The sequence below is a fragment of the Terrapene carolina genome, unplaced genomic scaffold (genome assembly GCF_002925995.2).
Source record: "Terrapene carolina triunguis isolate 2854851 unplaced genomic scaffold, T_m_triunguis-2.0 Scaffold33891, whole genome shotgun sequence".
Taxonomy (NCBI): Eukaryota; Metazoa; Chordata; order Testudines; family Emydidae; genus Terrapene; species Terrapene triunguis.
Window position 1 is genome coordinate 1,221,113 of NW_020698242.1, and position 19,358 is coordinate 1,240,470.

General features: G+C 39.2%; 1 non-coding gene across 1 annotated transcript; it reads right to left on the bottom strand.

Annotated features, from left to right (window-relative positions):
• Nucleotides 1–19,010: 19,010 nt before the first annotated feature.
• LOC112103383 lies at nt 19,011–19,138 on the bottom strand. Its single transcript, XR_002907832.2, has one exon. It is a non-coding gene; the product is annotated as a U6atac minor spliceosomal RNA (small nuclear RNA).
• Nucleotides 19,139–19,358: the final 220 nt, after the last annotated feature.

The window sequence follows — 19,358 nt, forward strand, 5'->3', positions numbered from 1 at the left end:
GGAGAAAATAGTATATGATAATGTAATTAAAGACTGTGTCATAAAGCATACACACTTTGTGGGGGCAGAATTAAGGTTGCACCTAACTTTTGAGCGCTGAATGCGAGAAGTGCTGATTTATTATAGTGCTGCTAGACATTCTGATGTCCACTATGCTCACATCAGCATCCAGTGAAATCAGTGGGTTTGCATCAGTGTGTATCGGAGAGCAGAATGTGGCCATAATATAGTTATAAAGGAATCTTACAAAAAAAGGCCATAGCCAAAATTTAGTATTTTATCTTTTAAAGATATTTTTCTATAATCACTAAAGAAACTTCTCAAGATGATCTAATCATACAGCTGAGCAAGAACTTCCCAAAAAGAACACTTCAAGAATAAGATTGTAGGGGACTATACACCATGTTGCTAAACCTTTTCATATATTCTACATACTCTTAAGCATGAGACGGTATATTATTTTAGGTATTGAAAGCAAATCCATAGTAAATATACTCTTCTTCTATTCTAAGTGTCAGAGAACACAGGAAAGAAGTTCAGATCAACTTTTAATAAAGTTTAATTTATTTTCTAGGGTGCAATATACGTGTTAAAATATGATCAAATTTCACTAAAGTGATGTTTTAACAAGAAATCAGTATTAGTTACTTTATTATGATGAACTCCAGCTGGAGGAAAAGTCATTACCTGCTCCTGCTCCCGAATATATTCCCATTACTAACAGATATAAAGAAAGAGGTTTACAGGAAAATTAACTTTTGATCTGAAAAACTTAATTAGTTCTGTAGTCACTAGGGGTCCCTATTACAATTTTGAATCTTTCAGGTCTGCTGCATGCCACTTATGTCTCTCAATATCATAATTTAATTTTAAAAAACTTTCCTCAATAAAAATATTAATGTTTAAATAATGATACTTGAAATCCATCTGTGTGTCTAGTTCAAGATATAAGTCCAGGAACTGTTAGTTAAAACTTGTGCTATGGAGAACATTTTACAATATTTAATTTATGGTGGTTCCATCAGAAAATTTCACTTGGAAAGATTTATTTTTATAGCCTCAGCACTAAATAACATATTAAGATGAGTTGCCTCCCTGAGTACCAAAGATTACTTTGGTAGATATTTCAGTTTATCCAACCTATCATTTAACTGTAAAAAAAAAAAAAAAAAAAAAATCAGATGGAGTGTTTGGTTCTTGAAATAATCAAGTATTATCTCATAAGAATTCCTTACCACAAACAGTGTGAAGGACAAACTAGAAATACTTGAAAAGGAGAAAAAATGAAACAGCAGCAGTGAAAAGGAAAAGTTTCTTAGATATTGTCTAGGCCCTTTCTGTCTTTTCTAATATCTATCCTCATTCCAACCTACATTAAATAAGGTAATGACTGTGTGACATCTAGTGCATATTGATCACCAGTGCTGCAAAACCCATAGTATATACCCAATATGGAGAGGTTTAATTCTCTGCTGGATTTGCCCTCAACAGAAAGTCTGCTACAGTGAGAAGTTTATAACAGATTTTTTAAAAATAAATTTATTTTCCTGAATGCAAAAACTGGGACACACAGAACTTATGGGCTTGATTCAAAGATCCCATTGACTTCAGTGGGCTTTGGCTCAACCCTTATGTGACCTAAAAACAGATACACTGAGCTGTGAAATAGTCTGCTGCGAGGCTGTGACTTGCCTCGCATGGGGGCAACATGGCCACAACTACATTAAAAGGACCCAGAGGAGTAAAGGAATTCAATTGAGAAACACCAGATGCAGAGGAGAGGTGGGAAGAGCAGGTGTTAGAGCAGGAAGGTTGTAAGGATAGGCAATACTGAGAAAATTATAAATAAAAAGGGTCTCTTGACTTCAAGCCCCTGAGGCGTAAGGTGACTTTTACTGCTTTCCCAACCTCCCCCAGAGGAAAAATCTGTAGGAATCACCAGTTTTGGTTAGACTTTTTTTTCCCTTTTCACCAGGACTTCCATTAATTGGATCACATGTGTACGATGAACCTCTGGCCCCTGCCTCTTCATCAATGCCATTTTCCATACTTCTGCATGTCCCGCTCAGAACACAACAATTCCTATCACAGTGACCTTCTCCAGTCCATATCCTGAAAAGCCAGAACCCACTATTCCCATCCCAGGTACTCCAGATTCCTGACCAAATCTTCGTAGAATGATAATACTTTGTACTTCTATTGCACCTTTCATCAAAGGATGTTGGAAAACTATACAAATATAAAATATTTATGAATCAAAGAACCCTTGGGAGACTGTTCTAAAAGTATTGCACAGATGGGTCAACTACTCCACTTATGGCGTAATGACTTACCCAAAGACCACCGAAGAACAGTGACGGAGCTTGAAATAGAATCAGACATTCTACTTCCATTCCTTTCCTCTATCAGCCCTTTCCATTTGCCTCCCCGGGTGCATTAATTTGGTTTCATTTAAGCTTAGGATGAGGATGCAAGACTATTAACAATCACAACAGTTTGTGCTGCTGGAAAATGAAATCCTGCCCAGTTCTCTGTAATGTCTCTAAACAAGACAGGAAGAACATTATAAACAAGAAGCTCTTTTACGGAAACCAAAGAAAGAGATGCAGCCAGATGTGCTCAGCTTGCACAACTGTTTTATGTGCTTAAGCTCTCAAACAACAAATGCTTAAAAATCATAAATCTAAGAATTAATTCTCCTTCCACAATAGTGTAAAATGCATCTCTCCTTACAAAGAATGAGAAGAGTTCCATAGTCTGAATACATGTTACTAAATGGAATCAATGAATGTCTTACTCATTCATAAGGTCTCTGTGCAGTAAAACCAATGTAAGAAGGAAATTCAGAGCAGGGGAGTATTAACAGAGGAAAAGCAATGAGACAAAACATGAAGAGAAACCAAAAATATTCTGACACAAGAAACTCCTGATTGTAGAAAAAGTAATCCCATAATCGGAGATTTGCAATCCTCATGACTGGCATAAAACATAATATTCTTATTGAAGACTAGAATCCATAGCAAAGCATTCATTGTGTATAAAATTGCCTGCAAATAGAATATACTTGTATATGGATCCAATGAATGTGAATGCAGCTCACAGAAGAATTAAATCCAGACAGCGAGGTGGATATAAAGGTCAATCAAAGCTACTTTGAAAGCATTCAAATCCAGTACCTTTCCCCTCAATATCCTGGGGAGATCATTATGTTCTAGAAAGAAAAAAATATATTTTTGGAACAACTATTTGTTCTCAATATGGAAGAGACTGATAGCAGTGAAGTGTCTATTGCACTATTGTATTTGTAGAGAAATTCAATTAAAAGAACAGTCACATCACAACACTGCCTGTATTAAGTAATAAATGGAACATATTGATCAGAGATGTATATGCTGTTTGTAAAATAAATAAAATACAGACTCACCCATTCCTTTGCCCATCCCCCAAAAACATTTCACAGTTCAGTTTGAGACTCTTTCCCCCATAGGGCCATAACTCCACTGCTCACTCCCTACATTTTTCAAGGCTGATTCTCTTCTAACACCAGTTTTACATTGGTGTAGCTCCACTGACTCCTGATTAACTCCCATTGTATAAGACAGAAAAGAATTAAGCCTCTCATTTGTATTTACTCGGTTCTTTACTGTTTTATGCAGTGTAGTTGTAGCAGTGTCGGTCCCAGGATATTAGAGCAACAAAGTGGGCGAGGTAATATCTTTTAATGGACCAACTTCCGTTGGTGAGAGTGACAAGCTTCCGAGCCACCCAGAGCTCTTCAAGTTTGTCTCTCTTACCAACAGAAGTTGGTCCAATAAAATATATGACCTCATCCACCTTGTTTCTTTACTGTTTTAGTATTTTTAATTAGAAAGGTAAGGTGTAAATTTTCTGTGGTTCATTTTATTTTTGGGGGTGTTGAGAGTATGGTAAAAAAATCACTGCAGCATAACCACGCATGGAATTATCAGTATTTAAATGGTGTGCATTATTTTTATATATATCTCAGAGCACTCAGTCCATTCTACTCCATAAATACAGGCCTCTACCACATTAGCTAAAGGAGAATCTCCATTAGTGTTACTAGTATTAACATTTATATCATCCTCCAAGAGTAGCTACTAGATAATAGATCAGGACTGAGATTCCAGCCAGTACAAGCTGAACCGATGAACATGCACCATCATGGCTGCATTAGAATAGGCAGAGCCTTAGGATGAGACTAAGGTCTGGTCTACAGTGGGGGGGGGGGAGATTGATCTAAGATATGCAACTTCAGCTACAAGAATAGCGTAGCTGAAGTCGACGTATCTTAGATCGAATTAAAATTACTTACTTCACATCCTCGCGGTGCTGGATCGATGGCCGCGGCTCCCCCGTCGACTTTGCTTCCGCCTCTCACACTGCTGGAGTTCAGCAGTTGACGGGAGAGTGATCGGGGATCGATTTATCGTGTCTACACTACACGTGATACATCGATCCCCGATAGATCGATCGCTACCGGCCAATCCAGTGGGTACTGTAGACGTACCCTGTGGGACTGCGAAGGTGAAAAGAAAGTGAGCATACAAGGAGAAAAGGCACAGAAAGAATGTTCAGCTGGACATTGGCTGGACTGGCAAGGTAAAGGCATGCCTGGGATCCTGATTAATGTGGGGAGGAGCAGCACCCGCTCCCCACTCAGCAGACATGTGTGGAGGCTAGGTTCAGACATAGCTTGGGGCCCCAAGTCCTCACCCTGACTGGCTCACTCATGGGCTGCAGGGTGACTCATTGACTCAGAGGAAGGCAGCTTACACTGCTCTTTCTGGGGTGTAGCCACCACTTGTATCTGTGTTTTTGCCTAACCCACCCTTCTCATGGGATTGGTTCTTCCTGTTTCTTAACTAATGTTTGATTTCCCACTGTGCTTTGGGTTTCAGCCAGCACCCATTTAAGGGGGTAGGACAGGCTTTTCACACTAGGTGGACTAGGGGCCCAGTTGTGTGGATTTTGCCTTCCTCAGAGCATACAGGTTTGGCTAGGGCAGATATTGTAGCATGGAGAGTTATGTCACAACAGTGAGGGTTAACGGAGGTAGCAGGGAGCCAGAGTTACAGCTGCAGTCCCAGGAATTGGGTGGTCCCTTGGCTCAGTGTTACATGGAAAAAAATAGAGCTTCAATGGCTGCTGCAGGAGGCACCCACATTTAATCTCTCATCTTAGGGGAACTGGGCCCTGTTCAGTCTTGCTCTCTGGGTGCATTTTGCAGGAGAGGCGAGAATTCGCTTCCTCTGCCCCTATAGCTATTTATTAAGGAACTGAACTGATACTGCCGGCTAGTTTTTATAGAAAAGAACTGGCTGGCTGTTCCTGCACTGATTCTCGTAGAAAACAGTTAATAAAAGTTGCAGCCATAGCTTGTACTAAGTTTCTGTGTGTATCTAATTCATTGCAGTGTCTGGCCAAATGTGCTTTATCTACTGGACAGGGACCTCTCAGCCCTTGACCAAGTTTCCGTGCAGTTAGTAAATAGAAGCAATAGTGATGAAGACATGGAGTAAATACATGTGTGTGTCAACACAGGGAAGAGTATGGTGACTGCAACACTAGCTGTGCCAGGCACTCCTAGGGCTCCTACTAACTAAAACCAACGGAGACATCCTCCGTTAAACTCTGCAACAAGAGTTTAAAGGCAGTAGTTACACCAGCAACTGTGCTGCTGCCTTCTTGTCTTATGGGATTGCAAAATATGCAGGTCTGGTTCAAGCAGCACACAAATCACCAGCTAAGGTAATGTTATTAGTAGTTTCTGCTTACTGAAGAGGGTGCATCATCAATCAGATTCTGTGCATCTGACTCAGCCTCTTCTCTAGCCATTGAGCAGACTTGCATTCTAGTAGTTATAGACCACATATCACAGACATAAACTGCTAAATCAGGCCACAAAGCCAAAAGCAACTTGCTATATTTTATGAATATATGCACCAGTCATGGAACAGAGGCAGTTACATACAGCAAATAGGTAATCCCTTTTTCCAGAAATCTCAGCCCAGACACAAAAGTCTGGTTCCCAGAAAACTACTCTGCCTTAAGAATTAACTCTAGCTAGAGAGATTAAGTGGAGAGCAAACTCTTCTGCTGCACACCACAACTTTTCTCAAAGAACCTGTGCATAACCAAACCTAATAATACAATGTAGCCTTTCTTCAAAGGCTAAAAGCTTGTTCACACACTCAGAAAAATAACTTGTAAAACTATGGGTAACAGTACCGTCTGGTGACTTATTGTAGGCATAGATCTTGCTGGGCATGCATAAAAATGCATATAGCTTGATTTGAGTACAACGTTAAACTGTAAACAAGAGTGTGCTGGTATTTTTGGGTTAGTTGAGATAAAGGGGAACTGATAAGCTTGAAATGCAGAGAAGGTGAGGACATAAGCGACTGGTCCTTACACAATCTGAAAAGCAACTGGTCCTTACATGAGCTGCATGCTGTCCAAATCAATTAGATTCAATAAGTATATAGAGACTAGTAGCTAGGAAAACACATATAAACTGTGTAGTGTGGGACATGATTTGGAATTGTGGTATCATTGTGTACCTGAACACCCAGTGCCTGGGCCTGGCCAGCAGGTACAGGGCTCTTACATGCTTCATAAAATAACCTGAGTGATGAGCTGGAGTTGAACTGAGTTTTTGGATCTCAAAGAACTGGGTGAAGTGTTCTCCCAGAATTGGGAGAGCTGTTTTGGATAAGCCACGTGGAAAAGATCTCAAAGGGAATCCCAACACTTGAATCACAACAATATTAAGTTTGACAGGGAGAAGATAGAAGGGAGTGTGAGATGATGAAGCCTATAAGAGAAGTTGAAGGAAAGGAGACAAGAACAGGAGAACAAGGATGAGAACTCTCAGGAGACAAACCATAACAATGAATACTTAAAAAGCAACTTAAATAAAGATGATCTTGAGGGCCACTGGTTAATAAAATAAATAAAAAATAATATAATATTAAAGATCACAGAAAGTAGGTGGCTGCATGGAATGTAATAAAATTTGACACTTTATAGCAGCGCAGTGTGCAAATTATGACAAGCTGAACATTTCCTTTTAAGTATATGATTTTTGATATTATGAGCCACAACACTCTGGTTCAAGTCAATGAGAAAAAAGAACATTTTTCTTGTCTTTCTCTCTTTGTAATTGGCATCTCCACGTTTTACCTGCCTATTTATTTATTAGTTAGTTTTAAGTTATACTTTCAGTTGGATCTGATCATGCTGTCAACTCTCATTCAAATTTCCTATTGTCTTCAAGGCGAGTTCTAAGTATGAAATCAAAGCAAATTAGGCTCAAAGGCCTTAGATATTGTTGCTAGTTTCTTTAAAGTTAATATTCGGGCAATTTTAAAACTTCTCTTACCATGGAGGGTACAAGAATTTCTGCCTCAGGAAGCACTGTGCTGCTATGTTTGCTGCTGTCCTCGGGGGTACTCACATCAAATGGACATTGAACCAGCTTCTCCATCCACTGGATCGCATTACTTAGCTACTCAGAAGTTGTTTGTTTCTGCTTGCAGGATATTAATTACCTGCCTCTTTCTGTTGTACTTTTGAACTCTCAGAGAAAACATTCCACACTCTGATATAGAATATCCAGAACTGAGAAAATACTATTTTTTAAAAAAATAAATATAAAATAATCCTAGAAAAAAAATTCAAACTAAACCATTTTTTGGGGGGGAGGGGAATCTCACCCTGAAGGAGATAAGTAAATAATAATTAAAGGCCAACTAAGGTAAACCTATTTTTCATTTCTCTGCTCATTTCAGTTGAGCTTATCCACTCGCCGCATTTGAGTTTTGTTTAGACTTGTGTGCTTGGCAATTTATTTATTTAGACTGAGATTTTCAAATCCTATCCTAGTTACTATTAGTTATAATTTCCCTAGGCAGATTTGAAAATTTCAGCCTTAGTTTTTCAAAGAAGTTGTATTACCGCTCAAGGTTTGCCTGACAGAGCACTCCAAAGCTACCTATCATCTGCTCTGGACAAGATTTTCCAAAGTGACTAGTGAATCTGGATGCCCAACTTGAGGATGGGTACTCAGCACTTCTTAAAATCAAACCCTTTTAAGCTGTCTCAAGTTGGATATCCAAAACTGAAGGCACCAAAGTCATGAGTCACTTTGGAAAACTTTGGCTAATAGTTGTTTAAATTAAATTAAGAATAATGACTCTCATCTGTCATACTTAAACCAGTGTTGAATAGGTGACTGCAAAGATTTCTCTCCCTGTTTCCACGAGATCTGAAGAAAATCAACTCTAATTATGTAAAACGGGACCGTAGCTGTACTGATTGTTTAATGTGCTGATACTTCAGGAAAACACACCTGCTCAACATATTGCACATTAAAAAAAAGTCACTGCTCTTGTACAGGAGTAATGGTATATTGTGGTTAAAGGAAGCAACTGCACAGGTGCATTCACAATCAAAGGTCTTCTTGTTGAAGTCAGTGACAACTTCTATTAAGTATAAAGGGAGTATCAAATTAGTAAGCACTCTTGATTAATAGGATTTGTGATGTCTTTTTTGACAATTTCCCACACTCAACCACAACCAAGTGCATGGTAAACCTTCAACCAATGGCACATAGGGAATGGGTGAAAAATCCAATTGAGTCATAAGATATATTGATGACAATGCTTATTTTTGTCACTATTATCTTACAACTTGGCACTCTCCTTATTATCCCCTGATCTCATTGGCTTCAAAGTAAAATGCAAAGACACTTTGACCTACCCTTCAAATATTTCAAATATTTTTCTTTGCACGGCTTAAAATTTCCAAATGATGTTCCTATTAATATAAACTAGAATGGGATGATGTAATTAATTACAAAATACTCTCTTCTTTATGGATGTCACATTCAGCCCTTCAATATTAATGAATTCAGAAGAAAAAATTGAACCTACATATGGTGGAAAAGTGGTGGCATCAGTTTGCCCCATTAAAGATAAATCAGACTACAGTGAGAATTTACATCAGCATAGCTACATCTCCCAGCAGTATGAAAATCCACATGCCTGAGAGGCGAAGCTATGCCAGCCTCGTCCCTGTTGTAGACAGCGTGAGGTTAATGGAAGAATTCCTTCATCGATCTACCTCTGCCTCGCTGGGTGGTGGATTATCTATGCTGACAAAAGAACCCCTCCCGTGTGCATAGGTAGTGTCTACCCTGAAGCACTACAGTACCATTGCCTTTTCTATGGTTGTTCTTGTTTCAGTAGGATGCATTAACTAACAATAAATACAATACATGTACAGCAAAAAGAAAATTACACATTATTATTCATATATTATCGAATTATTCTTGTATGTGTCTAAATCATGTTAGTAATGGTATGTACTGAACAATGACCATTCATACATTTGTCCTACTAATCACTGATGCTACTATTAAGGATACCCTTGGGCATTATATTTCCCCTGCCCTTAATCTGCTTTTATTATTTTAAAAAAGCTGCTATGCTTTACTTTTCCAAGTGCTGCTGATAAGGCAGTTTGATTAGCATTTAATCTACCATGCTGCTGTTCTCTCTCATTAAGGTATGTGAACAGTCTAATCATTTTTTTTCATTCCTCTTAAAACAGATGATGCAAATAAAAGAAATCCATGAATTTATGCTTAAAAAGACCTTATGTTTTATGGCGTGCCTCACAGAAATTCTTATTAACTTCATTGAATATACTATGACATTCATATTACTTCCCTACAACTCTAACATACAATTGCCTTCATTATAAATTTGCAATTTGTTCTTATTAAAACCTGTAAGCACTGCATCTTTCTGGTGACAGTTTTATATACTTTGTAGAGTGACTAGGATGGAAATCATGTATAAAGTAATAATACCATATGGGAAGTGTAACATGCCCTTATGAATTGATTCAGGTTGAACTACATTTTCTTGATTATAGGTGCTTTTGTGTTTGACAACACCAACTTGAACAGAGCTATGCCATCAGAGGGTCTCGAGTAATATATTTATAATTCTAGAGCTAAGAACTCTGTTAAAAAATTAGCCATTGTGTTTGAAACTACTAAGAGCTAGAACATACCTTTAAAGCACAGAGCAGAGTATGGGTTGTGCAGAGCTGCACATCCTCATGGGGAGAACTGTGACACATTCTGCACCATTATGCAACCCTGCTCCGTGCTCCAGTCCCACTTAGTGGGCTAGGGAGGGAGACATTGTAGGGCATGGCTCTGCCTCCTTCCCACCTCCTTTGGAACGATGTCCACCTCCAGGGTCATACGGGCAGAGCAGTCCTTGCTGTTCTGATGTCAGAGGCTGCAATTCTGTCTGCGTTCACCCTCTTCTACACAACTGCATAAAAGCCACGCACAATCAATTTCTTTAACACTACATATTATGTAAGTGCCTCAAAGCCAAAGTCTGCAAATTGCTAAATGGTACATGGATGTGGCAGTATTTAAAAAAAAAAACCAAGAACAGTATTTCTAATCCCATTACAATTTATTTAGCAGTTAGGACCTGAACTTGAGCTTCATCTGGTGAATAATTTAGCACTAACAATGCTGGAGACAAAATGGTAATGTATAATACACAGACAAAAGACAATCGGCCAAATTCACTGGATTTCCGTGAGTACCAGGGGTGAATTTGGACTACTGTTTATTTCTTCAGGTGAAATGAGGACTTAATGCTGCACCCATTGAAGTCAATGGGAACTCTTCCATCGACTTTAATGGATGAAGGACATGGCGCTAAAGGAGACATTTTATAAACCCACTATTTCTAAGTGAATGACTGATACAAAGAGTGCTGATCTGAACAGTCTACTGGATGAAATATGATCCACATTTTTTTTTCCTCCAGAAGTATACAATTATTTGTGTATTCTTATTATATTTTTAATCAGAGGATAAAAGGTTGTGTTAACAAGGAAAATGTGTATTGTTTTTAAATCTCCATAACATATCTAGTGTAGTTTGGAGCTTCAACGTGTAGTTAAAGAGATAATAAATATAGGCGACAAGTATGCAGCTCAATCCTGAATTTCTTACTTATTTTTTCTCAGTCCTTACTAACTGAAAGGACTAACTGTAGTCACACAAGTGTAATTGAGATCAGAACATGACCCAAATAAGCATTTTCATGACTAAGGATTAAATAAGAACCTCAGGGTTTGGTTTCTTCTTCAACATAACACTGTGCACACAAAATATACATAATAGGGAACAATTCACAAATTTTGGTGATGGGTGGTGTAGATTAACTCGAAATTCTCATTGATCTTTTCCATATCTAATTTCTATTAATCTATTGTCAGCATCTTTGTAACTGAAGCAATAGGACTCTCTTTTCAACTCTTATCTTGAACCAAAAATCATCCTTTAAATAGAAAAAAAATATTACAAATTATGCATTTAAAAGATTTTACCAATCAGTTTGTAAACAATTTTGAATTAGGAATGATTTACTTCTCAGGAGTTATTATAGCATCAAACCAATTACTTGTATCAAATGACCACTAATTTAAATATTTAGTTAAAATAACTAATATTTGAAGTGCACATCACATCTACCAACTACCAAGACTAGCCAAAGGGATGGCTAACTATTCAAATATAATGAACGATAGAACATTGTATGGTGACGTAAAAAAGAAAGGCAAGCAAGAAATGAAGAACAATGAGCATAGTGAAACTGGAAGGCAGTGTATGGACAGTGACCATAAAAATCCTGGCTTAGTTCATATGTATCAGTGTGTATGGGAGCATCACATGGGACCTAATTCTGAAACCTATTTACATAATTGTAGTGTACTGACTCCATTGTGAACTCCACAAGTAGTCTGATTGAAACCAGTATCATAAAGTATTGGTAACGCTCAGGGTGAAGGAGACTAGCATAATCAGGCCTCTGGTTTAATATTAGATTCTGTGAATATGTCTTGGTCACTGGTAGTTCTGTTATCAGCTTCCTTAGAGTAAAGAGGATACAGAAATCGGATGTCGGGTAGTTATTCTCCCTTAACTAAATAGAGAGAAAGAATGTGAAAATATAGAATAAGAGCATAGCTCACACTGAGATTAATAAAACATGAATAACTCTCTCCATGTATCCCTTAGGTTATTTGTAATATGGAGATAATGAGCCAAAGACTGAAAAATATAGAGATAAAGAATATATAGCTCATAGGGAAAAAATATCTTCTCAGCTCTCCTGTGTAATAGGAACTTAGAAACTTTCTTGTCTAAAACTGTGGTGCCCCCTGAAACATTTAGCTAACTGGATTTCTCAATTATCTGAATATTTTGACACTTTTTAAAAATGAGAGTTGTCCTCATTAGATATAGTACAAAGAGTAAAAAGCTGTTCAATTCTCACTTTTGGGGTGAGATTTAAAATAATTATTTAAAAACTGAAAAATAGCTTTAGAAATATGGGAAAGAAGAAACATTATTAAAATACTCCAGATAATGCCTTTTTTATGTGAATACATCACATGCTCCATCTGGACAAGATTTTTCACCTTACAATTCTCTCTCTCTCTTCAATCTTCTCATGCCACAAACCTCTAACAGGTAAAGGGAAGTCATTACTTTGGGAGCATTTGGAAATATATAAATTAGTTATTGTTTTGTCAAATGGTTTTAATTGAGAAAAGTTACATAGATAGCTGAACAATAAACAAGCACTATGAAATATGAGAAAAACACATTAATGTTTGTTAAGCATTTTGAGATCCCCAGATTCAAGGCTACCTATTAATTGCCAAGTATTGTTGTTATTGGCATCATACTCCTCTAGCATTTTCTCTCTCTTAGGCCTGGTCTACACTAACCCCCCAAGTCGAAGTAAGGTACATACCTTAGTTCGAACTTACCACGGTTCAGACGCGGTCCACACGCGGCAGGCAGGCTCCCCGTCGACTCCGTGGTACTCCTCTCGCCGAGCTGGAGTACCGCAGTCGACGGCGAGCACTTCCTGGTTCGACTTATCGCGTCCAGACCAGTTCGATAAGTCGAACCCAGAACTTCGATCCCCAGCCGCCGAACTAGCGGCTGGGTGTAGACCAGCCCTAAGTGGCTAGAACTGAAATAACTACTTGGATTGGATTGGTGCCTCTGTATAGCTCCCAAATACTTACTTTACATGAACGAACTCCCAGTTTTAAGCTTCTATCTTGAAGTTATCATATATGTAAAGCCACTTTTGCAAAAATATGAAAACATCAGCAAGCCATTGTTGACTGATCTGTTGCTAAGACAGCTACTTTTCTGTGGCATAATGCAGCTACCTGTGACCCTCTCCTGATTAAATTTTCAAAAGCCAGAGTTAAGGCAATCTCTTCTGAGGTCTCTTGATGGTGGAACAACCTATTAGAGGTGACAAGGCTGAGTTGAAATTTGACCATTTTCAGAGCCGTTTGCTTTCCTGCAGTAACTGACTATTACAAACACCAAAAACACAGTAAACCAAAACTGGCAGATCTGTGAGGGATGAAGGGCAGGATCCAGTAAAACAGTATGAATGTTAAGTGTAGTAACAGAGGCTCAAATGCTATGAGAAAGAGAGTTATGAGCATCACAAAAGCAGCATAGCTAGATTAGGCAGATTGATTCCTGGAAGAAATAAGACTTTCAGGAGAGTTTCTCTGTAAATAATATCTAAGATGACTGAACCTCTTGGTTCAAATGTTGGTCAGATTGTCAAACTCCTTTAAGTATTTAATATTGTGCCATGGCAACTTTGCTGGCATGGTTCTGAACACAAATTTGGTTTAATAAAATGTCTTTTTGCATCAGTTCACCAGCATGTAGCAAGATCTTAATTTCTTCTTTGTTATGCAGGAAATCGTTATACAGTTTTGCTACCTTTGTTATTGGTTTCTCTCTGTCTTTTTATGATGTCATTAGCAATGCCTCTTTTTGGGGGCTGCTAATAATCCTTTTGCTTTTCTCAATAAGTCAACCTCTAATTATGATTTTAGAACCATCTTTAAGAAATCATTTAATTAATATAATTTTCCACCAATTTTTTCTCTCTCAGTCTTGCACAGCTAAGAACTCTGCAACTGCTTTTTTTACATAATTTTGCCTCACCAGGAGTTTCTTCTCAGTCTCCCCTTTTTCAACATTATTAAATATTTTGTCCTTAGGTTTTAGAAAAAAATCTTGTTCCTATAGTTTGACTAGTTAGCATATTATAGGGATGTCTACCCTTCAAGCTGGAGGTGCGATTCCAAGCTCAAGGAGACATACCAACACTAGCTCCGATTGAGCTAATGTGCTAAAAACAGAAGTGTAGCTATGGTTGTGCAAGTGGTGGGAGGGGCTAGCCTCCCTGAGAATGATCCCATTTGAGGCACATAGTGGGGTGGCTAGCCTCTCCTGCGGCTCGTGCCACCATGGGTACACTTCTATTTTTTGTAGCAAGCTAGCTTAATCAGAGATAGCGTGGGTACATCTCCTTGAGCTGGAAATCATGCTCAGTACAAAGTACATGCCAATTTCTATCTATTTTCCTCCTTATGTCCCCAGTGTGGTCCAAAAATCTCTTATACTTATTAAAGGACAGATTTCTCCTTTCATATGCACTAGGAACCTGTCTGAAATCTTTTACTCTCTCTACTGGCCAAATTTTGGTCCTGTTGATCTCAATGGAAAAAAATCTTATTAACTTCTATGACACCATGATTTTGGGCTTTATGTGAACAAAACGAGAAACTCCCATTTATGTTAAAGGGAATTATATGAATAATGGGGGAGTAGAACCTCAGAGCATGCAACTACATGGACTGGGAGCACCCCGTTTGCCTTAAGTGTTTTGGGAAGTCTTTCCCACCAAGAACAGTTGACTAACAATGCTGGCTTCACTTCATGAAATCTGCTGTGGTATGACATATTAGATGGCAGTTTTTTGAAAACTTTATCACTGAGAGCTGGATATGCTTCCTGCAGCCCCTCTCATTGGCTATGTCCCACACTGCTGCTCTAGGCAGTTTGGAAGACCTCTCTATTCCTCTTTTCTAGGGCGGGGTGAAGCAGGGCCACTAGGCCTCAAGCAGGGGGCCTCTGGACCTACTCCACTGCATCATAGTGATGCACAATGTGCTTTTTTATTGCTGTTGGATCATGTTGTTATTGGAACTAGTATGGAATTTTCCACATGAGATTTTTGCTTTTGTTGACAATTTTTAATTTTCTCTTTGGAAAATCAAAATGAAATATTTCATTTTGGGTCAGTTCAACCTGAATTGGAATATTCTGAATCAGTTAATTGTATTTCCATATAGCACACTGTAGTTCCGTCCCCTATTATTTCAAATAGGCTTGACTCCTGAAGGTCTACATCTCCCATAATGCAATATGGATTTTCCTCTACATGGGTGCATGACCCTGGGTGCATTATGGGAGATGTAGTCTGTCCAGGAACCTCACTTGCTATCTCTTTAAAGCTCCAGGTTGAAAAAAATGCATGTAACACACAAATGCAACAGAGTAAGAATGTATTATGTGCACAATCACACTTTCAGTTTCTCACTAAGGGCCTAATCCAACCCACATCGAAATCATATGACATCTTCCTGCTGATGTGAGAGTAATTCTCTCCCCATACCCATCTAATCCTTGGATTTTCAGAAAGATTCATTTTGAGCACCAGTGCTAGCATTTTATGTGATATGCATCCTTGTCCAATAGGAACTGAACCAAGACCACCAACTGATTTCACATAAGCCATTAACCAGTCTTCAGATGATTGCTGGAACTTTAAATAATACCAGCTGAAATCGGATGAACCAGCCATTATTTACGACCAAATTCTCTCCTCTGTGCACAGCTCCAGTAAATGGACTTGAACACACCAATCAAAACCACCACTCCACATTCCTCCTTGTGTTGGGGTTTGGTTGGTGGATCAGCATAGTCTCGGATTCATTCTCCATATGCTACCAGTATTCTCCTCTCAGCACTTGCTTCCACTGTGTTCAGGGCTTTCCATGGTCCTTACTTGGGCTGGAAAATTTGGCCTCACTATTATATGCATGGAAATGAAATCCTCCAAAGGATCTATGTGCCATAACATAGTTCCTTTGTAAGACTTAATCATCACCTTCCCCATTCCTTTGCGTATCAGATGTAGACTACATTAAATAATGAATAGAGTGAGATCCATTTATAACATTTGAGATGTGACTATATTATTTTTAAGCACAGACAGCAAAGAAACAGCACCAGTATAAGTGAAGGACTGTAAAGTCCTGTTACAACAAGAGATATTAAGCTCTGAGACATCCTGTTCTCAAAAGGTGGTTTTAAACACTCATAGATCTTTTATAAAATCATTCATCTCACCTCCAAAAATGTTAATATATTCCACACAAAGTTCAGTGGTGAAATTTACTAACTTTTCTTCATCTCTTTCTCACTCTCCTCCTATCATGTTTCACTTTAGTTTTACTAACAAAAAGAAGGCAGAACTGTCCAAATTCTGTAGCATGGCTAGAATTATTTAAAGTCAGGTCTCATGCTTGCTTTATGCCTTTCTAATACCATCTGCTATTTATACTGTTTTGTGCTATATCTTATTCTGTTAATTAGAAACAGTGACAGTTAGGTTGTTGCTAATTAGAAACACTGTCAGTTAGATGGTATTTTTCTTGTACCGTTGCAATGGCTTATGGACTCTTGTGGTACATCTCACTATTTTTTAAACTGTCAAAAGAGGTATTAAACAATATTGTTATTTTCCATCTGTCAGGCACTGCAGACCTAAAAAGGGACCATTTGCCATTTAAAGCAAATACTCATCAATTAAATGAAATGCTTGTCAGTTATACAACTTCTACAGAAGGATGGGAAAGAAATGGAAATGGTATTTCCATTCTCTAGGAACTGTGGTTCCTGTGTGTTTCTGCTGGATCTCTGAGGAGTCTTCCATGTACACGGCTACTCTCATCATATTCACCACCGCTCCAGTTAAGGAAACAAGTCTTTAGAGCCTGTCAACTCTGCCCCTTGAAAGACCAGTGTAGAGTGGTAGGAAAAACTCCTCTTCCGAGCTAGCCATGCTGCTTCTCTGATAGGGCTAGATAGTTCTCCCACATAAGAACGGCCATACTGGGTTAGAGCAATGGTCCATCTAGCGCAGTATCCTGTCTTCCAATAGCAGCCAATGCCAGGTGCTTCAGAGGGAATGAACAGAACAGGCAATCATCAAGTGATCCAAGCCCTGTCATCCACTCCTAGGTTCTGGCAATCAGAAACTAGGAACACTCAGAGAATGGGGTTACATCCCTGACCATCTTGGTTAATAACCATTGATGGCCCTATCCTCCACAACCCCTTTAGGCCAAATTTTTATCCTGACTTAGACCCCACATAACCCAATTGCCATCAGTGAGATTGCACAGGGCATAATGTTCATCCCCATTATTATTATTTTAATACATACAGCCAAATACTTTCACAAACAACCTGGGCCAAATTCTGTTCAGATATACCAATGTAGCTATACTGAAGTTACTATAGATTTACAGAAGTACAACCAAGAACAGAAAATGGACCCTTTTTCTCAAGTATGTAGACAGCTAGAAGATTATTCAGATCAGATTCTGCAAGTCCTAAAATGTTCAAGACTCCCACTGACTTCAGCGTTAAGCACACATTAAAGCTGCTGAATTGGGCTCCAACGGCTTAAAATAAAATACAGTCCTGGAGGCTTAAAATTGTTCCTGACCTGCTAGGTGAAAGCCATTGAATAACTCTGAGCTCCCATAAGAGAAAAAAACCAAACCTCTGCCCTCTTGCAGAACAGATGGAGTCCTACAGTTTAAAGGCTCTGTGTTACTTCCTATCATAGAGGTATAACATCAATTATGGCTCTATTGCAGTGGTTCCCAAACTTGTTTCACCGCTTGTGCAGGGAAAGCCCCTGGCGGGCCGGGCCAGTTTGTGTACCTGCCGCATCCACAGGTTCGACCGATCGCGACTCCCAGTGGCCGCGGTAGCTCCCATTGGCCTGGAGCAGAGAACCGCGGCCACTGGGACCCGCGATCGGCCGAACCTGCAGACGCGGCAGGTAAACAAACCGGCCCGGCCCGCCAGGGGCTTACCCTGCACAAGCGGCGGAACAAGTTTAGGAACCACAGCTCTATTGTATCATTCATAAACCACTGCTTCTTCAGAGAAATAAAATTAAAGAATTTTAAAAGCCAGCAGCACAGACTCCTGAATTTTCTGACAGAGAACTTTTTGCATAGCTGTTGATTTGTATTTCTTTTCCTGCTTAATTTTAATAATCTTGAAAGGCTTGTTACATTATATAGAAGATAGAAACAGAGGACCAAATATGCCCAACTTTCCTACACAAGAAGAGAAGCAAACAGACAGGTTTTGCAGATGTAAGATGAATTTTACCCTGACTTAGGACTTCAGGATTGAGCTCTGCGGTCTTACCATTCAACAAACACAAACTATTTAGTGAAATTGTGCTCTCTGTTACACTGCGGTAAATCTGAAGTAATTCCATTGAAGTTAGTATTCAGAATTTTCCTCTTTGTCTGGAGCGGCAATATGGAGTAGCTATTTTTTCAGTATGGATTTCCTCTATATTTTTAAAATATATTCCATATTGGTGTTTTCCATTCCTACTATATGTTTTGAACCACAAAAGCAAATTGCAGAAGAATGTAATTTTTTTTTCACTCTTTGACACTGTGGTGGGCCTGGCACAGCACTGCTCCTTTGTGGCAGGGGTGGGATGGGGTGTTGGAACCTTGCCACTCCCAAGTTCATGTGCTTGCCTCTCTGTAGGTGGCCTGATAGCTTCCATCCATGCAATCATAGAATATCAGGGTTGGAAGGAACCATCTAGTCCAACCCCCTGCTCAAAGCTGGACCAATCCCCAAATCTCTAAATGGCCCCCTCAAGGATTGAACTCACAACCCTGGGTTTAGTAAGCCAATGCTCAAATCACTGAGCTATCCCTCCCCCCCAAAAACTTGGTTAGATGCCACGAAGTAAGTGGCAATGCCTTAACCATATGCATGTTGTAAAGGTCACTAGGACCTATTCCATCCTTATCAAGGGGAGTGCTAACCTTCTTTCCTTTAGTACAACACCTTGGTCGGGGTACTGTGCCCTAATGGCCAGAGTCCATATAAATCGCTCCCAGCGTTGGAGCAGTGGGCCCAATGGCCAGAGTCCATATAACTCCTCCCTCACAGGTGGGGTAGTGCGGCCTAGTGGCCAGAGTCTATGTAAATCACCCCAAGTGTCAGGGCAGTGAGGCCCAATGGCCAGGGTCCATATAATCACTCCTCTTAGACAGGATAGCGTGGC